This window comes from Erinaceus europaeus, chromosome 14, assembly GCF_950295315.1.
Source record: "Erinaceus europaeus chromosome 14, mEriEur2.1, whole genome shotgun sequence".
Lineage (NCBI taxonomy): Eukaryota > Metazoa > Chordata > Mammalia > Eulipotyphla > Erinaceidae > Erinaceus > Erinaceus europaeus.
This window is the reverse complement of record NC_080175.1, coordinates 93,512,698-93,531,303: the sequence shown is the minus strand read 5'-3', so window position 1 is coordinate 93,531,303 and position 18,606 is coordinate 93,512,698.

The window sequence follows — 18,606 nt, the reverse complement described above, 5'->3', positions numbered from 1 at the left end:
TACTACCATTCTTCCTGCAGCCCAAGTCATGCTTGACTGCCGAACGGAAATGTTTTTCAGAGAAGTTTTTAATGTGGTCATAGATTTGAGGTCAGGCACTGCTTGCTCTGATTTAAAAAGAAGAAGAAGAAGAAGAAGAAGAAGAAGAAAAAAACTTTGTGTAAATGATTATAAGGCAAAAGAGATAGATGGTTTTCCTTGTTCTACTTTTGTTGCTAACATGCAATGAGCTTAATAATTCACTCATATTTGAACCTCAATTTCCTTCTTTGTTTTTATTATTTTTCAAATAACAATTTGAGGTCTCCAGCCTCACGGCATTGATATTAGTCTCAAGTGAGATAGTAAAGCACAAACATAAAATCTCTAAAACACTAAATAGAATGATGAGATAGATCATTTATTTGACCTTTGTCTTTAGAAACTCTGAATTGGTATAAAGAGTAAGCAGGCTATTTTATTTTTTTCTGTTATTATTGTTACTGTAATCACTCCCTGAGAAGACCAAGAACACTGGTCGACCTTTCAGGGTAACAACCGCAATCCTGCATATTCAGTTGTTCTTTTTCTGTCCTTGCTAAATGACACCCCTTCCTGCATGTCCTCCCAGATTTTTTTTTCTCATGGTGTCTCAGCGAGTTGCTTGTTTACAGGGATCACATCAAGAACTTTATACTTTAGATTCAAATACTTGGTTTAGTACATACAAAAATGGACTGGAATACTTACCTAAGATCTGTCATTTTCAGGGGGCAGGTGGTGGCGCACCAGATTGAGCATTCATGTTACAAGGACCAGGGTTCGAGACCTCAGTCCCCACCTGCATCATGGAAAGCTTTGTGAGAGGTAAAGCAGTGTTGCAGGTGTCTCTCTGTCTCTCTCTCTCTCCCCCTACCCTCTCAATTTCTGACTGTCACTAGGCAATAAAACAGATGATAAAAATAAAAAATAAAAATAAATAAAACCTTTCTTTTTTTAGTATAGATCAGTTTAAATTACCACGGTTTTTAAGTCTTGAAATAAAACTTAAAATATTGCTTTCCTCTATAGCACATGATTTATTTAGCCACTGAATTTCTGAAGAAGCTTTTTCCTTTTTAAGTATTTCTGTTCCATTTTATTTTATAAATGGTTCAGATCTTATGAGTAGGTGCAACCTGACACCATGACATTATAAGAAGCATATTCGTAAATTACAAGTAAATGAATATTAAAAGTTGAATCCTTTGAGTCATCTGGATTTGCCTTTCTTCCTTCCTTTTCTTTATTCCTTTCCTTCCTTCCTCCCTCCCTCTCCTGCCTTCCTTCCTTCCTCCCCCCCCCCCCCCAGTAACACTCAACTCTGAATGTTGGTGGTGCCAAGGATCAAACCTAAAATGATCACATATAAGCACTGTGCATTACCTTCTCATCTTAAGAAAATTCTACAGGTTCTGGGTGGTGGCATACTCAGTTAAGTGCACATAGTACTAAGTACAAGGAATCATGCAAGGACCCCCGGTTCAAGCCCCCACTCCCCTCCTGCAAAGCAGACACTTTACAAGCAGTGAAGCTGATCTGCAGTTGTCTATCTTTCTCTCTCCCTGGAAAAAAAAATAGGAAAATTGGTCAGCAGGAATGGTGGATTTGTAGTGTTGGCACTGAGCCCCAAAAAGTGGAGGCAAAAAAAAAAGAGGAAAAAAATCTAATATCCTGATATAATTTACAAATCCATGGTAAATATTCCTTTATGGTTAAAAATAGTGGGTAGATTATTAATAAAAAATACAACATGACTTTAAAAATAAAGTTCCTCACTGCTCAAGCATGCAGTTATGTACAACTGGTTTGACATGACACAGAAAATAGTAAGGCACAAATAAGTAGTACAAATAAAAATAAGTACTTTAGGACTCTTATTCTGTACAATTATAAAATGTTTTCAATATAAAATAACAAAAGATAAATGCATAGTTAATGTTTTATATATATTTTTTTTCACATGTCCTGAGCTTCCCCCACCCAAAAAAAAAAAAAAAGAACTTTAAAAAGTATCTTTTCCGGCTCTTAGCTATGGTTCACTCAGTAGATTGCATGTATTAATATGCATAAGACTCTGGGTTCAGGGGGCGGAGCCAAGATGAGGACTATGGAGCCACAGCTGCCTTGAGCTCCAAGAGGCAGCAGCTTGCAACCCCCCGGGATCCACTGGGTGGGGTAGGATACTGGGCTGTCTGTAGGAGGGTGAACATGGGCTGGTCACAGTGACACCAAAATACAGTTCCGTAACTCTCTCTTGGGCTGACAAAGGAGGTCAGGGGGACAAAGGAAAATCCTTTGATTATTTCTGAGTTCACCCCCATCCCAGTCCAGCCCCCAGGAGCAGTGCAGAAGCTCCTACCAGGCTTCCCACTGAGCTGTTTTCTTTACCAAGAAAATCAGTGGCTCATCAGTGGTGTCATTCCATGCCTCTTCCTTTAACTTCTCTCTCTCTCTCTCTTTTTTTTTTTTTTTTTTAAGTGGCTGAAGCTGTATTTGAGTGGTAAAATACCTGACCAATCAGAGTCTCATCCCTGCCTGGGAAAGATTACCTGGAGTGCTTTTTTTTTTTTTTTTGGATACTTCTTACAGTTGGCTGTCTTTGCTAATCGAGTGGTCCAAGCTACAGACTGACTGTTACGGATTTTCTACTCTATTTTATTACTATTATTATTATATACACATGACCCTTTTCCATCCACCTTCTTCAGGTGGACCAAACTTAACTGTTGTTTTTTTTCCATTGCCAGGTGACTGGGTGTCCTAGTCATTATGAGAGGAATGTGTTTCTCTCTAGCTCTTCTCTCCACTCTCCTTTTTCCCTCCACCTAGCTAATTAAAAAAAAAAAAGAAAGAAAGAAAGAAAGGAACTGCGTTCAAGCACCTGGTCCCTACCTCATTGGGGAAGCTTCATAAGTAATGAAAAGATGTTGCAGGTGTTTCTCCTTGTTTCTGCTTCTCTCTCTTTATCTCTTGCTCAAGAAAGAAAGGAAAAGAAAGAAATAAAACACCTCAGCACTTTATGAGAGTAAGAAGGATAAAAAGTCCTCTTAAAATTAACCAAGGCTTGGCCTGCCAGAGGAAGAAAGAGAGGAAGGGGAAGCAAACATTCTAGAGGAAATAATACAAGAAAATTTCCCAGACCTGAATAACAGAAAGGATATCAAGGTGCAAGAGGCCCAGAGAGTACCAAACAGAATCAACCCAGACCTGAAAACACCAAGACACATCATAGTCACAATGAGAAGAAGTAAGGATAAAGAAAGGATCCTAAAGGCTGCAAGAGAGAAACAAAAAGTCACATACAGGGGAAAACCCATAAGACTTTCTGCAGATTTCTCCACTCAAACTCTAAAAGCCAGAAGGGAGTGGCAAGATATCTATTGAGCCCTGAATGAAAAAGGGTTTCAACCAAGGATAATATATCCTGCTAGACTTTCATTCAAGCTAGATGGAGGGATCAAAACCTTCTTAGACAAACAACAGTTAAAGGAGGCAACTATCACCAAGCCGGCCCTGAAAGAGGTACTAAAAGACCTCTTATAAACAAGAACATCACTATAATACTTGTAATATATCAGAGTAAACAAATCGTTTTTTAGAACAATGGCACTACAATACATTAAATCCATAATATCAATAAATGTCAATGGCTTAAACTCACCCAACAAAAGGCACAGGGTGGGGGGATGGATCAGAAAACATAACCCAACCATATGCTGCTTGCAAGAATCCCATCTGTCACAACAAGATAAACACAGACTTAAAGTGAAAGGATGGAAAACTATCATACAGGCTAACGGTCCACAAAAAAGGGCAGGAACAGCCATTCTCATCTCAGACACGATAGATTTTAAATTAAATAAAGTAATAAAAGATAGGCAAGGACATTACATAATGATTAGAGGATCAATCAGCCAAGAAGACTTAACAATTATTAGCATCTATGCACCCAACGAGGGACCATCTAAATACATTAAACACCTACTGAAAGAATTTCAAAAATACATCAATAGTAATACAATAATAGTGGGAGACTTCAATACCCCACTCTCAAACTTAGACAGATCAACAAAGCAGAGAACCAATAAAGATACAAGAGAATTGAATGAAGAGATTGACAGACTAGACCTCTTGGACATTTTCAGACTCCTCCACCCCAAAAAACTGGAATACACCTTCTTTTCAAATCCACATAACACATACTCAAGGATAGACCACATGTTAGGCCACAAAGACAGCATCAATAAATTCAAGAGCATTGAAATCATCCCAAGTATCTTCTCAGACCACAGTGGAGTAAAACTAACTTTTAACAACAAACGGAAAATTATTAAAAGACATAGAATTTGGAAACTAAACAACATGCTCCTTAAGAACCACTGGGTCAGAGACTCACTCAAACAGGAAATTCAAATGTTCCTGGAAACTAATGAAAATGAAGACACAACCTATCAAAATATTTGGGACACAGCGAAAGCAGTACTGAGAGGGAAACTTATAGCCATACAATCACATATTAAACACCAAGAAGAAGCCCAAATGAACGACCTTACTAGACACCTCAAGGACTTAGAGGAAGAGGAACAAAGGAACCCTAAAGCAACCAGAAGGACAGAAATCACTAAAGTTAGAGCAGAAATAAACAACATCGAAAATAAAAGAACCATACAAAAGATCAATGAAGCCAAATGTTGGTTCTTCGAAAGATTAAACAAAATTGACAAACCCCTAGCCAGACTCACCAAACAAAAAAGAGAGAAGACTCAAATTAATAGAATTGTAAACGATGCAGGAGATATCACAACTGACACCACAGAAATCCAGAGAATTCTGCGAAACTTCTATAAAGAACTATACACCACCAAGCTAGAGAATCTGGAAGAAATGGAACAATTCCTAGAAACCTATGCACTTCCAAAACTGAACCAAGAAGAACTACAAAATCTAAATGCACCAATCACAGACAAAGAAATTGAAACCGTTATTAAGAATCTCCCCAACAACAAAAGTCCTGGACCAGATGGCTTCACAAATGAATTCTACAAAACTTTCAGGAAACAGTTAATACCCATACTTCTTAAGCTATTCCATAAGATTGAAGAAACAGGAATACTCCCTTCCACCTTTTATGAAGCCAACATCACCCTGATACCAAAAGCTGATAGGGACAGAACAAAAAAGGAAAACTACAGACCAATATCTCTGATGAACATAGATGCCAAAATATTAAACAAGATCTTGGCCAACCGGATACAGCAACACATCAAAAAGATTGTTCATCATGACCAAGTGGGATTCATCCCAGGAATGCAAGGCTGGTTCAACATCCGTAAATCAATCAATGTCATTCATCACATCAATAAAAGCAAAGCCAAAAACCACATGATTATCTCAATAGATGCAGAGAAAGCCTTTGACAAAATCCAACACCCATTCATGCTCAAAACTCTACAGAAAATGGGAATAGATGGGAAATTCCTCAAGATAGTGGAGTCTATATATAGCAAACCTACAGCCAACATCATACTCAATGGAGAGAAGCTGAAAGCATTCCCCCTCAGATCGGGGACTAGACAGGGCTGTCCACTGTCACCGTTACTCTTCAACATAGTATTGGAAGTTCTTGCCATAGCAATCAGGCAAGAGAAAGAAATCAAAGGGATACAGATTGGAAGGGAAGAAGTCAAGCTCTCACTATTTGCAGATGATATGATAGTATACATAGAAAGACCTAAAGAATCCAGTAGAAAATTACTGGAAGTTGTTAGGCAATATAGCAAGGTATCAGGCTACAAAATCAATGTACAAAAATCAGTGGCATTTCTTTATGCAAACACTAAATCTGAAGAAGAAGACATCCAGAAATCACTCCCATTTACTGTTTCAGCAAAATCAATCAAATACCTAGGAATAAAGTTGACCAAAGAAGTGAAAGACTTGTATACTGAAAACTATGAGTCGCTACTCAAGGAGATAGAAACTGATACCAAGAAATGGAAAGATATCCCATGCTCATGGATTGGAAGAATAAATATCATCAAAATGAATATTCTCCCCAGAGCCATATACAAATTTAATGCAATACCCATCAAAGTTCCACCAGGCTTCTTTAAGAGAATAGAACAAACGCTACAATCATTTATCTGGAACCTGAAAACACCTAGAATTGCCAAAACCATCTTAAGGAAAAGAAACAGAAATGGAGGCATCACACTCCCAGACCTTAAACTATATTATAAAGCCATCATCATCAAAACAGCATGGTACTGGAACAAAAATAGGCATACAGACCAGTGGAACAGAATTGAAAGCCCAGAAGTAAATCCCAACACCTATGGACATCTAATCTTTGATAAGGGGGCCCAAAGGATTAAATGGAAAAAGGAGGCTCTCTTCAATAAATGGTGCTGGGAAAACTGGGTTGAAACATGCAGAAGAATGAAATTGAACCACTTTATCTCACCAGAAACAAAAATCAACTCCAAATGGATCAAAGACCTAGATGTCAGACCAGAAACAATCAAATACTTAGAGGAAAACATTGGTAAAACACTTTCCCACATACACCTCAAGGACATCTTTGATGAATCAAACCCAATTGCAAGGAAGACCAAAGCAGAAACAAACCAATGGGACTACATCAAATTGAAAAGTTTCTGCACATCCAAAGAAACTATTAAACAAACAGAGAGACCCCTCACAGAATGGGAGAAGATCTTCACATGCCAGACATCAGACAAGAAACTAATCACCAAAATATATAAAGAGCTCAGCAAACTTAGCCGCAAAAAAGCAAATGACCCCATCCAAAAATGGGCAGAGGAAATGAACAAAACATTCACCACAGAGGAGATCCAAAAGGCTAACAAACATATGAAAAACTGCTCTAGTTCACTGATTATCAGAGAAATGCAAATCAAGACAACACTAAGATACCACCTCACTCCTGTAAGAATGGCATACATCAAAAAGGACAGCAGCAACAAATGCTGGAGAGGATGTGGGGACAGAGGAACCCTTTTACATTGCTGGTGGGAATGTAAATTGGTACAGCCTCTGTGGAGAGCAGTCTGGAAAACTGTCAGAAGGCTAGACATGGACCTTCCATATGACCCAATAATTCCTCTCCTGGGGTTATACCCCAAGGACTCCATAACACCCAACCAAAAAGAGGTGTGTACTCCTATGTTCATAGCAGCACAATTCATAATAGCTAAAACCTGGAAGCAACCCAGGTGCCCAACAACAGATGAGTGGCTGAGAAAGCTCTGGTATATATACACAATGGAATACTATGCAGCTATCAAGAACAATGAACCCACCTTCTCTGACCCATCTTGGACAGAGCTAGAAGGAATTATGTTAAGTGAATTAAGTCAGAAAGATAAAGATGAGTATGGGATGATCCCACTCATCAACAGAAGCTGACTAAGAAGATCTGAAAGGGAAACTAAAAGCAGGACCTGATCAAATTGTAAGTAGGGCACCAAAGTAAAAACCCAGTGGTGAGGGGTAGGCATGTAGCTTCCTGGGCCAGTGGGGGGTGGAAGTGGGCGGGAGGGATGGGTCACAGTCCTTTGGTGGTGGGAATGGTGTTTATGTACACTCCTAGCAAAATGTAGACATATAAATCAGTAGTTAATTAATATGAGAGGGGGAAATCAATTGTATGTCTCAAAGTTTCTCAAAAGACAAACTGAATCTTTTTAATATATAGGCTATGTATTTGATATGCGGACTCTCTCAAAAGCCTAGACCAAGTAGATTAGAAGCTTCCAATAGCACAGCTATATACAAGATACTGGGTACTGTACAGCAAACCATAACAAAGGGACTTTTCAAAGTTAACCCAATTAACAAATAATGTGATGATAATATTAACTATCGATTGTCTTTTTGAACCCTAAGACAGCAGGAACCTCACATCTTCACTATAGAGCCCCTACTTCCCCCAGTCCTGGAACCCTTGGATAGGGCCCACTTTCCCGTATGCATCTCCCAATCCAAACCAAATAACATTGCATCTGCCGATCACAAACTAACCAAAGCAACGATTGCTACCTCAACATGCTTCACCCCAGAATGTATCCAGAGACTTCACGTGTGGAATGACAACCCTTCAGCTTCATTACTCGGGTGAGACCTTTCCTTTAATAGTACACTCTAATTTCATCTCAGGTAGTTCACTTTCCAACAAAGTCCCATAACCTAGATATACACCAGTTTCTGTGAGAGAGAGCTTATGTGCACACGTATCCATAAACTACTGCAAAATATATACCTGAAAGCAGGACTACACTAGAGTTTGCAGTGAGTACCTCCCTAACACTTCCTCTCCACTATTCCAAGCTTGGGATCCATGATTGCTCAACAAATTGTTTGGCTTCATATGTTAACTCTCTTTTCAATCACCAGGTTCCAGATGCCACCAGGATGCTGGCTAGGCTTCCCTGGATTGAAGACCCCACCAATGTGTCCTGGAGCTCAGCTTCCCCAGAGTCACACCCTACTAGGGAAAGAGAGAGGCAGACTGGGGGTATGGACCGACCAGTCAACGCCCATGTTCAGCGGGGAAGCAATTACAGAAGCCAGACCTTCTACCTTCTGCATCCCTCAACGATCCTGAGTCCATGCTCCCAGAGGGATAGAGAATGGGAAAGCTATCAGGGGAGGGGGTGGGTTATGGGGATTGGGTGTTGGGAATTGTGTGGAGTTGTACCCCTCCTACCTTATGCTTTTGTTCACTAATCCTTTCTTAAATAAAAAATTTAAAAAAAAAAAAAATTAACCAAGGCTTAATTCAAGAGATTCTACTTAGGAGCCCCTACTATTTCGTAACATTAATGTTACTATTAGTGTTTCTTCAAAGAGCGTATATGTGCACAGACTGAGCTTGTTACGTTGGTAAATTACCTGTGGCACATTTAGCTCTGTTGAAGATTTGTTTCTCTTTCAAGTTTTATTTGCATTTCATTCTAAGTAACTATCATATATATATATATATATATATATATATATATATATATATTCATTAATAATCTTATCAGCAGGAAAAGCTGATAAGAGAACCAGCACATCACTCTGACATACGTGATGCCAGGGTTTGAACTCAGGACCTTAAGCATTCAAGTATTCGACCCACTTGTCACCTCCAAATCATAGTTATTTCACCCTGAGTGATACATCTTCAGACACACTGTAGGTCATAATCATAATTTTAACTTCAAATATATACCGAAGAGTTATTACATGTATAGTAAGACTGTGGTTTAAATAAGTATTGCTTCCTTTTGGCTATTACTGTTTTATATCCATTAATTTCCGAGTACCAGATCCTATCAATTCTAACTCAGTAATTTTTCTTTGCCCTTTCTGTCCCAACTGTTCCCACAGTGACTGACTACTAAGTTTAGAAGAGTGTTCTCTCAAGTCTACTTACCTCCAAACTCAGTCTCTATAATCTGCTCTACACATTGATTCCAGGCTAACTTCACAATAACAAATTTGAATATGTCTTCCCCTTCTTCAATTTTTCTTCAATAACTTTGTTGCTTAGAATCAAGCCCTGCTATAGCTTTGAACTTTGTTGGAGGTTGTTGTCTGCAGGACTCCATCATATTCCTGGCAGCTACTATGTTTCTTCCTGTTTGTGGTAAGATGATAAACAAAGAAAGAGAAAAAAGAGAGTTGTCGACAGAGAAGGGAAGATATCTGCAGCACTGCTCCACTGCTCAGGAAACCAGCCCTGCCTCTGCCCCCGCCTCCACCTCCCACAGGCGGGCGGAGCTTGTTCTGCAAACTCCAATGGGTGAGCCACCACCATCAGACCATTGGCTTTGAGTTTCCACAGTCAATTTCATTCCCTTCTATGGAACACCTTACATCTTATTTTATAACTTGCCTTGTAATGAATGTCCTTGGTCTCTGAGTCTGGAGAAGATCCTTGTCTCTACACATTCTATTGAGAAACTCCAAGACTCACCTCAAAAATAACACTCTTTCTTTTACACTTTTTACTCAAAAGTCTTTTTTGTTGTTGTTGTTATTGCTGGGGCTCAGTGCCTGCACCATGAATCCACTGCTCCTGGAGGACACTTTCTCTCCCTTTTGTTGCCCTTGTTGTTGTAGCCTTGTTGTGGTTATTATTGTCGTTATTGATGTCGTTCGTTGTTGGATAGGACAGAGCGAAATGGAGAGAAAAGGGGGAAGACAGAGATGGGGAGAGAAAGACAGACATCTGCAGACCTGCATCACTTCCTGTGAAATGACTCCCCTGCAGGTAGGGACCCGGGGGCTGGAACTGGGATCCTCATGCCTCACGCACCACATGCGCTTAGCCCGCTGCACTACCATCTGACCACCGTCATATTTGATTTTGTGTTTGTTTTGTTTTGTTTTCATAATGAATTAGTAGTATAATGCTTAAAACGACTTGGCATTTATTTCTTTGAGTCTTGTGTTTAGTATTATTTACATGCCTGCCTCCATTGAGAAGCTTGAAGTATTAGTCATAACCTAGTGCCAAGAGTTAAGTAAAGTTGGTTTCTTTCACCACTTTGCTACTTAGGATTTTTGTAGCTGTACTGTACATTGTTTAACCTCTTTGGACTTCATTTTCTGTTTTCATTTTTGGAAAATTAGAATGGTATTATCCACATTTAAGGCTTATTGCCATAATTACATGAAATGACATTCAAAGATCTGCTTTTCTGTGGCCCTAATCAAAACCTGCTAAATTAAAAGTAAGAGATGAGAAATAATGAGACAAAAGGGCATTCAAGGTGAATAAGAAAGAAGGGAAATGCAGCTATGTATCAGATATCTAGGCTGCAAGAGAGAGTTCACTATCTATTTTTGAGACCAGATGAGAATTTTCTTGCAAATTGTAAGCAGTCCGTTCACACAGTTTGTGTGAGAAAACACAGCTAAAGCCACATATAGTTTAATCTGGAGACACGTTAAAGATAAGAGGGTTATAATTTGAGATTTGAAAACAGACAATCTGGGGGCCAGGTGGTGGCACACCTGGTTAAGCGCACACACTACAGAGCTCAAAGAACTGGGTTCAAGCCTCCGGTCCCCACCTGCAGAGGGAAAGCTTCAAGAGTGGTGAATCAGGGCTGCAGATGTCTCTCTGTCTCTCTCCATCTCTATCTCCCCTTTCCCTCAATTTATCTCTGTCTCTATCTGATAAAAAATAAAGTTTTCAAAGAAAGAAGAAAGATAGAAAATAGACAATCTAATGGCTAGCCATAGAATGAAATGGAAGGCTTGGCATCTGAAGTCAGAAAGAGTAATTAGCGAATGAACTTGTCAGGTGTACACAGGGTCTGAAAGAGGATGATTGCACGCACAGTTCTGTCATTTAATATCTACTGTGTTAATGACTGCTGATTCTTTTTTTCAGAGATGCGTTTATTCAGAATTGCTTTTCCAATAGGGAATTTCTCCTGTATTTCCATCTTCTTCTTATTAAATTTTTTATATTTTTATAATACATAATTACATGTTGACAGGGGTTTGAATCCACACCATTCCCACCACCAGAGTCCTGAATCTTCACTCTCCCCACTGAAATCCACCACAGTTCCCCTAAAGTTGTAGACAAGGGCCAACCATCTTCTCTACAACTATCTGTCGACAATTATACATAGGTGCCCCTTCTTTTTCTGATTCAATCCTCTCTTTCCCTCTAAGCCACTCATGACATCATAACTCCCTCCATATGTCCCTGTCCTTTTCCTTCTCTCTCTCTGGGTGCTGAAGGAGCCTGAGTGCAGAGTCCTCTTATCTCCATCCTATCACTTCTCCCCAGCTGGGAGTGTGGATCAAGATTGTTTATGGGGAGCAGAAGGTAGGAGTTCTGGCTTCTGTAGCTGCTTCTCTGCTGAGCATGGGCATTGACAGGTCGATCCTCACCCCCAGCCTGTTTCTGTCTTTCCCTAGTGGACCAGAGCTCTGGACATACGAGGGTCCAGGACACATTGGTGAGGTCATCTTCCCAGAAAAGTCAGGGTGGACTCAGTAGCATCTGCGGCCTGGTGTCTGGAAGGTGGTATGACCTGAGGTTGTGGATTTTTTTCAACTGTAGATTCTGTGTCCAATTCTATCTCCTGTTGTGTTTAATAGTTGTATTGAGGAGAGTGAAGGTCTGATTGCAGCTACTACATAGTCCTGGAAGTCAACTGCTGATTTTTTTTAAAGAAAACAATTTTATTTTATTTTATTATTATTATTATTATTATTATTATTTGTATTTGTATTGTTTTACCAGAGCACTGCTCAGTTTTGGCTTATGGTGGTACAGGGGAATTGAACCTAGGACTATGGAGCCTCAAGCAGGAGAGCTTCTTTGTATAACCATTATGCTATCTACCACCCACCTTAATAACTGCTTATTCTTCTTGGCTCTACAGTTAACTTCTCCTAAGGTAAGCTTCAAGGAGATTCTAGGAACAGGTTCTGGGGACAGCACAATGGTTATGTAAAAAGATACCCATGCCTGAGGCACCAAATTGTCCAGGTTCAGCCTCTACCAAAACCATAAACTAGATCGGAGCAGTGCACTGGGATAAAAAAAAAAAAAAATTCTAACCTAGACATCTGGTTAAGCCATGGATATTGTAAGTCATTGCTTTTTTTTCCCTGCCCTCCACCCCCTCCTTTTAAAAAAAATTTCACTTTGTTGCCTTTATTGTCTTTTTATTTTTGTTGTAGCTATTATTGTTGTCACCATTGTTAGATAGGACAGAGAGAAATGGAGAGAAGAAGGGAAGACAGAGAAGGTGAGAGAAAGACAGACACCTGCAGACCTGCTTCACTGCCTGTGAACCGACTCCCCTGCAGGTGGGGTGCCGGGGGCTTGAACTGGGATCCTTTTAATGGTTCTTGCACTTTACGCCACCTGCGCTTAACCCACTGCGCTACCCCTACTCTCTTTATTATTTTTTCCCTGTAGATTCTTTTTTTTTTTATTGTTGTAGTTATTATTGTTGTTGTTGTCATTGTTGGATAGGACAGAGAGAAATGGAGAGAGGAGGGGAAGACAGAGAGGAGGAGAGAAAGACAGACACCTGCAGACCTGCTTCACCGCCTGTGAAGCAACTCCCCTGCAGGTGGGGAGCCGGGTTCGAACCGGGATCCTTACACCGGTCCTTGTGCTTTGCGCCACCTGCGCTTAACCCGCTGCGCTACAGCCCGACTCCCCTTCCCTGTAGATTCTTTCTCAGTTGAAATCATTATCTACCAAGGAATCACATATTCTAGTATCTCTATCTATATGTGACTTCCCTCTCTTTTTTCTGTTTAATTTTCTGTTTATCAGGTGTATTCTGACTTAGAAAGTATACAAAATATATGGGACTACTGGTGGGGATTGTGTGGAGTTATCTTACCCCCTTGTTAATCATTATTAAATCACTAACAGAAAAAAAAAGAGAAAGAAAAGAAAAGCAGAAGTATATGGGAAGGGAGACCTTTCTGTCATGTAGTATTTTCAGTATCATTTGCTTGTAAGTCTACCAAAGTCATATATCCATTTGGCACATTGTAATGAATGTATATGTTCATCACATACTATTTACTGTATTGGACATGTTTTAAATAGTGATAAAGAATGCCACACAGAGCTCACCTTATAGGGGCCTGCTTTGCCGTATGCACAGTTCAAGTTTGAGACCAGCAGAACATAGTCTTGCTACATGATCTCAAAGGAAACTTTAGTGCTATGGTCAGCCTCTCTTTCTCTCTCTCTCTCTCTCTCTCTCTTTCTCTCCCTCTCTCTCTTTCTCTCTTTCTCTCCCTCTCTCTCTTTCTCTCTCTCTTTCTCTCTCTCTTTCTCTCTCTCTCTTTCTCTCTCTCTTTCTCTCTCTCTTTCTCTCTCTCTCTTTCTCTCTCTCTCCCTCTTTCTCTCTCTCTCTTTCTCTCTCCCTTTCTCTCTCTCTCTCTCTCTCTCCCTCTTTCTCTCTCTCTCTCTCCCTCTTTCTCTCTCTCTCTCTCCCTCTTTCTCTCTCTCTCTTTCTCTCTTTCTCTCTCTCTCTCCCTCTTTCTCTCATTTCCTCATCTTTATAGATATATATGAAAAAGTTAATCTGGAGAGGTGAAATCACACATTTGTGAGGCTTCAATGATGCCAAAAAAAAAAAAAGTCCTAATGAGCATATCATTTTTACAGAGGAGTCTACTAAGTAAGCATTCATCAAAATGCTTTGATGCATTTATAATAAAAATGTGAGTTTTCTCAGTTGATAATCTCAGGATGCCCTAATGTCAATTTCAACAGTTTCTCCCTTGTTTTATTTCCTGGTTTTTTTTTTTTAAATAAGAATACATCATCACTGGAAATCACTTTTAATTCCAGATACTTCGATTATTTTCAGAAGTGGAATCATATAAAATGGTGCATGGAAATCAGAATAATATTCAGAGCATCCTTGCCCACACAAACATTAGTAGGAGCAAAGGACATACATTCCTTGGAGGGTCATATTGTTATCAGTAGACTCTTCTTTAAGTCTGCCCACTGAGGTGAAGGTCAGTTTTTATTATTATTTTTATATATATTTATTTATTCCCTTTTGTTGCTCTTGGTATTTTTTAAATTCTTGTTGTTGTTGTTATTGTTGTTGTTACTGATGTCGTCATTGTTATGACAGAGAGAAATGGAGAGAGGAGGGGAAGGGAAAGAAGGGGAGAGAAATACAGACACCTGTAGACCTGCTTCAGTGCCTTTGAAGTGACCCCCCTGAAGGTGGGGAGCCAGTGGTTCAAACCGGGATCCTTACTCAGGTCCTTGTGCTTTGCACACGTGCACTTAACTCGCCGCGCTATCGCCTGACTCCCAGAAGGTCTATTTTTGTGTACCACTGACTGTCAAATAGAAGTTTATCATGGGGCAAGGAACAATTTCTTGTAGAAGAACTGGAAGGGAGAAATCATCCCCAGAATAGTAAAAGAATGAATCAACTGTGACATATATCAATCAGAACATTTGTAGGCAATCAGGTATGGCAGATAACAGAATGATCTGTTTGTTTTCTTGCCTTGGAAGGTTGATTATATAAAGTTAATACAATTTAAATGACATCATCTCCAAATTCCTCTAAATTCATTAACTTAATTGTTTATTAATAGGTCATATAACCTTATTTTGAGAGGGTTTATTAACTTGTATAAATTTCAAGCTCCAAAAAAATCATGACCTATCATCCTTTGCCAGCATAAATAAGGCTCTTCAACGGGAGTGAGGTACACATGCTAGAAAAGATTATTAATCACTGAAAAAGTCATGGAAGAAGCAGAAGGCTTCTTAGTTACATATCCTAGTAATATGGTGTAGTTGTTAAAATACAAATCATTATAAATAATGTAACTGGGCTGGATAAATAACTCACTTGAATGAAGTGTTGCTTTGCCATGTGTGGGACCCCCCCAGCACTGCACTTGGCTCCCACCCACCACATTGGGGGAAGAAGCTTGGGTGCCTTCCTCTCTTTCATTCCTTCTGACTCTGTCTCTATCTAAAAACAAACAAACAACTCATTTTACATAGATAGTAAATGAGAATGTGTCAAAATATTGCCCTTTTTTATTATCTTTATTTATTAGATAGAGACAGCCAGAAATTGGGAGGGAGAGAGAATACAGAGAGGAAGAGAGAGAGAGAGAGAGAGATTTGCAGCACTGCTTCAGCACTCACACAGCTTTCCCTCTGCAGGTGGGAATGGGGCTTGAACCTGGATCCTTGTGCATTACATCAGCTATGCTCAATCAGGTGCAGCACCACCCAGCCCCTCAAAATATTTAAAATGCAATAGCTTTTAATGCTTATTTCAAAATAGGCACAATGTTTAAAATATTTAAGATATTTTGCTTACTGAATTATTAAAGCATAACCTAACTCTAGCTTAGGGTAGCACAGGGAATTGAATTTGAGACTTTGGAAACTGAGGCATGGAAGGCCTTTGTATAACTATTATGCCATCTCCCAAACCTTTAAGATATTTCAGTAGGTGAGTTCCACATAGCATTGTTATCTCTTATGAAATTAGGCATTCTATTTAGAGTTACCTTCAGTTCACACCTTACATTATTTTACATCAAACATTCACATCTGGGGGGACAGTGGTGGTGCACCTGGTAACTGCACATTGACGTAACAGTGAGCCGGCTTCAAGCCCCCGGTCTCCACCTTCAAAAGGCGGTGAAGCAGCGCTGCAGGGTAGCTATCTCTCTCTCTCCCCCTCTCTCCCTCCCCCCTCCCAATTTCTCTCTGTTCTCCCAAATAAAATAAATAAATAAAGTTTTCAAAAAGTCCTATCTGAGAAACTGTAAATAAGTGTTGGTTTTTTCATAGCAAACTGCAAAGCAGTCATGATTAAAGCTATCCTCTCTATACATGCCATGCCATTCTAAATCTCAGTGTCATCAATACGATAATTTTCTTATTAATTTCTCTCTGTCCATTCTTCTGGTGGAAATAAAGCACAGTTATCTCTGAAACGACCAGGCTTTGAGTTTAACACTCAAGGCAACGAATCTAATTATCTCATTTCTTCAGTTACACTAAAATGAAAAAAAAAATGATAGCAAGCTGAATGTACATGCCCTTCACAGCACTTGCCACTTCCAAACTAATTTACTTTTTAATTAGAAAGCCTATTAATGGAATAATGCCTAGTCCAAGTTAAATACTTGTCGTTAATTCCAATAAGTACATTAAGCAAGTTTGTGTATATATATATATATATATATATGTATATATATGTATATCCTATTTTATACTAAATTACTTCAAAATACATGCTAGCTCAGATTGCAAGTATATTCAAGTTTTTAAGATGTATATATTTATACCAACTTTTCTTCATTTGACTCAAATGTGTCTGTGTAGTACCTTAATGTAGTACTTTCACATAGAAACAGCTTGACCTCAGATAATATTCTCCAAGTAATGAGTCAATAGCAGCTAAATCTGTAACCAAAGCTGGACACATACATAGTGATCCTGGAGTATTTTATCACGTCACAGGATGAAGAAGTTCTCACCAGGCACAAAAGGAGTTAAAGGTTCAGAGGGTATCTGTTGCCTGTGCCAAATAGCATCTTTCTCACAAAATCTGTGATGTTTCAACCTTTCACGAGCAATGACCCCATTAAGGCACAATGCCATTATTCTGTATCTATGACGAGATATAATGATTTAAGGTAAATTCTGGTCAAAATAGCTAATATTAAGTTCTACTAGAAATTATGGAGTTGCAAACCCATCAACCCAAATGTGTAGCAATTTTCACCCACTCAGATAACAATAGAAACAAAGTCAAAGAAGATCAGCCCTTGATAAATCTATGGAGCCCATGAAGCTTACACTGCCTACAGTGCCGGCTGAGAGGGAGGAAGGGTCATAGTTCTTTTGGAGCAAAATTTTTTTAAATATTTATTTTATTTATTAATTCCCTTTTGTTTCCCTTGTTGTTTTATTGTTGTAGTTATTATTGTTGCCATTGTTGTTGGATAGGACAGAGAGAAATGGAGAAAGGAGGGAAGACAGAGAGGGGGAGAGAAAGACAGACACCTGCAGACCTGCTTCACCGCCTATGAAGCGACTCCCCTGCAGGTGGGGAGCCGGGTCTCAAACCGGGATTCTTATGCCGGCCCTCGGGCTTTGTGCCACCTGTACTTAACCCACTGTGCTACAGCCCGACTCCTGCAATTTTTTTTTTTATTTCTTTATTGGGGGATGAACGGTTTATAATTGACAGTCAAATGCAATAGCTTGTACCTGAGTAATATTTCCCAGTTTTCTACATAATAATTCAGCCCCTTTAAGTTCTTCCCTACCATCCTGTTCCAGGACCTGAGCCCTCTCCCAGCCCCTCCCCAGAGTCTTTTACTTTGGTGCAATACACTGAGATAACTTCTTTGATAAACTCTCTGCCTTCTGAATGTGTGATAATGTGGAATGTACTCTCAGAAGCAGAGATGGGAGTCTTATTTATTTATTTTTGCCTTTTAAAAGAAGGAAGAGAGAGAGAAGGAGAGAAAAAGGGAGGAAGCAGAGAGAAAGAGAGGGTAGGCAAGAGGCACCACAGAACTCGTCCTCCACTCAGGAAGCTTCCTCCATGTAGCTAACCCATGTGGTAGCTGGGTGGTCAGTCCTAGCACCTCATGACAGGCGTGCATACAAGGTGTGCACTCTACCAGTGAAGCTACCTCTCAGTCCCTTGTATTTCTTTCTAGCTTAAGAGAATAAGGCTTATAAAGTTAAAGTAGAAGAGCCAGGTGGTGGTGTACCGGGTTAAGAACACACATAAAAGTGCACAAGGAGGGGAGTCCAGCGGTAGCACAGCCGGTTAAGCACATGTGGTGCAAACTGCAAGGACCGGCAAAAGGATTCCGGTTCAAAGCCTGGCTCCCCACCTGGAGGGGAGTCGCTTCACAGGTGGTGAAGCAGGTCTGCAGGTGTCTATCTTTCGCCCTCCCTCTCTGTTTTCCCCTCCTCTCTATGTCTCTCTATCCTATCCAACAACAACGACATCAATAACTACAACAATAAGACAACAAAGGCAACAAAAGGGAATAAAT